Genomic DNA, 2414 nt, shown 5'->3' with positions numbered 1-2414 from the left:
CTCAGTTTCTCTCTTTAACCTGGCTATCATTCAAATAATTGAGACTCTATTATATTATTTATTTAGCAAGCTTCATGGCATAATCCTGAGGGCTTTTAACTCTATTCTTAACCCTCTAACCTAGTCTAGCTTCCTTCCAGAGTAAAACCGAGACTTAGGCACCTTATGGCTTTCTCGGTCCCAGCTGAACCTTACTCCTCTCTCCAGGACCTCTGCTCCTGCTTCAATTTCCTACTTCCCCTTCTAACTCCTCCTCTCCAAGCTGGCAGGAAGTCCAGCCCTATTCTCTGGCCTGCTTAGCAATTGGCTGTAATCTGTTTTATTGGCCTATCAGCAGACAATTGGAAAGCGCCATTTTCACACCATTGAGACAGGAAATTCTCACAGTAAGAATTGCAACCAGCTAGGAAGGGTACAGAAGTCAGCATTTGAATTACATAATAACTTTCCTCCTATACCCCTGTAACACCAGCAGACAGATTTTGACTGTAGGGTTGATATTGTAGTTTATAATATTCACCACTAGATGTTAATCTGAAGAAATCAGCCTTTTGCTCTTAAAGGTTGTATCCTTTACAACCTTAGTAACATATATGAGTTCCAAATATTCAAATCTTGTCAGTATCTGTCATGATCAGCTTTCAAACTTTAGTTATTTTGAAAGCTATGTAATATTTCCTATTGTACTTTCAATTTGCATTTGGTGACTACTGAAGGCAAGGGTCTTTTGTATATTTATAGCTTCAGATTTTCTACCCATTAAAAAATCTACTTCATATGTTTTCTTTCTAAGATTTTTAAGAGGCACATCTGTGTATTTCTGACTCAAGTGTTTATTAAATCACATACCAAAACTAATTTTTTATCATTCACATTATATCCTCATTGTAGCCCATCCCTCCTCCCCTCCTATTCCCACTATCCCCCAAAACTATTTTCTTACAGTGTCTTTTCTTTGCATTTCTTAACAGACTTTTGAAGAACAAATATTTTTAATTCATATGTATATATATATATGAATAAATACATTTTATCTGAATATATACTTCATTGTCTATAAAATGGCTGCTTCATTCATAATTACAAAATCATTTTCAGATGCTTCCTTCTGAACTTTAGGAACTACTTTATCCTGACCGTAGAGGCATTACAGTTGAGGCTGCTGTATCACATATGCCCCAGTAGGAGAGAGGCTATGTCTATGCTCGTTGTTCTGACCTGTAAACAACTAAATGATTTTAGCTTACCATTCCCTGAAAAAAGCGAGCCCGTCTGGCACGGAATGGCCTAAACAGGTATCTAGCATAAGATGACCACGAGTCCAAAGCCACACGGTCCTGGGAGGGCAGGCCACACCCGAGATGAACTCTGCCTTGTGCCATAATGCACAAGCAGGGCATAGTACCCCTGAGATCACTCCTGAGGTGATCCCAGACATCAGAGACCTGGGGTGCCACTGAGAGGAGCAGGTAAGGGGTGCAGAAACGAAAGAGAAAGAAACATAGAAGGATGTACACAATGAAGAGAGGCAGAACTGGGGACTTGAGGACTGTGAGGAAAAGCCTGATGTGAGTAGTCAGTGATGACACCTGGGGCCACCATGGGGTCCTGGCCAGTGCTCTTCCTGCTTGAGGGGGTTGTGGAAGAGCTGGCAGTCTGACCAGCTCAGGCCTAGATTCACAGATTTAGGTTGGCCCAACCCAACAGCTACCTAATTAATGAATTGTTGGAGTACATGAAGGCTATAGACCCAAATCTAAAGGATCTCCATGACACGAGATAACAATAGGATGTCTGAGCAGAGTCCCAGTGAAGTTCCAGTAATAATAGAGTAGCAAAAGCCAGAGGCCTCATACCAGACTAATGATTCCTTGCAATGGACATTTCCAAGGAAAGAAGTGTGGACAAAAAGGGAAATTATGTGACATACTACAGCTTCCACAAGGAGATTTTTTTTCCCTCTGTTTTGGGGAAGATTGCAAGGATGGAAGGAGGATATGAAAAGAGGAGAGATAAGTGGGATTGGGTGCCTGATGTGAAATTCAAAAATAACGTATAAAAGTATATAAAAGTTAAAAAAGTATATATATATATATATATATATATATATAACTACTTTATACTTTTTATTTAACTGAATCTCTATATTCAACATCTATCCATGGTGTGACATGAGTTTTTTTTTTCAAACACAAATATCTAATAATTCAGTCACAGTGTATCAAACAAAACTCAATAATTTCTCTGATAAATTCCTTTTGCAAGATTGCCATAAGTTTGTTGTTTGACAATGCATAGGTTTATTTTTGAAATCTTTATTTTATCTATTATTTCTTTAATTTTTAAAAATAGTATAACTTTATGTCAAATGTTAGACTATCTTTGATTATTATTGCTTTATTTTAATCTTAAAT

The 2414-nt window shown here is 37.8% G+C and overlaps 1 pseudogene; it reads left to right on the top strand.

The window, feature by feature from the left end:
• The first annotated feature begins 1136 nt into the window (after positions 1-1136).
• On the top strand, positions 1137-1251 carry LOC132646616 (small nucleolar RNA SNORA17; annotated as a pseudogene).
• The last annotated feature ends 1163 nt before the right edge of the window (positions 1252-2414 follow it).

The sequence above is a fragment of the Meriones unguiculatus genome, chromosome 11, assembly GCF_030254825.1.
Source record: "Meriones unguiculatus strain TT.TT164.6M chromosome 11, Bangor_MerUng_6.1, whole genome shotgun sequence".
Classification (NCBI taxonomy): domain Eukaryota; kingdom Metazoa; phylum Chordata; class Mammalia; order Rodentia; family Muridae; genus Meriones; species Meriones unguiculatus.
The sequence above is the reverse complement of the archived record's forward strand: the minus strand, read 5'-3'. Positions and strand labels throughout refer to the sequence as shown.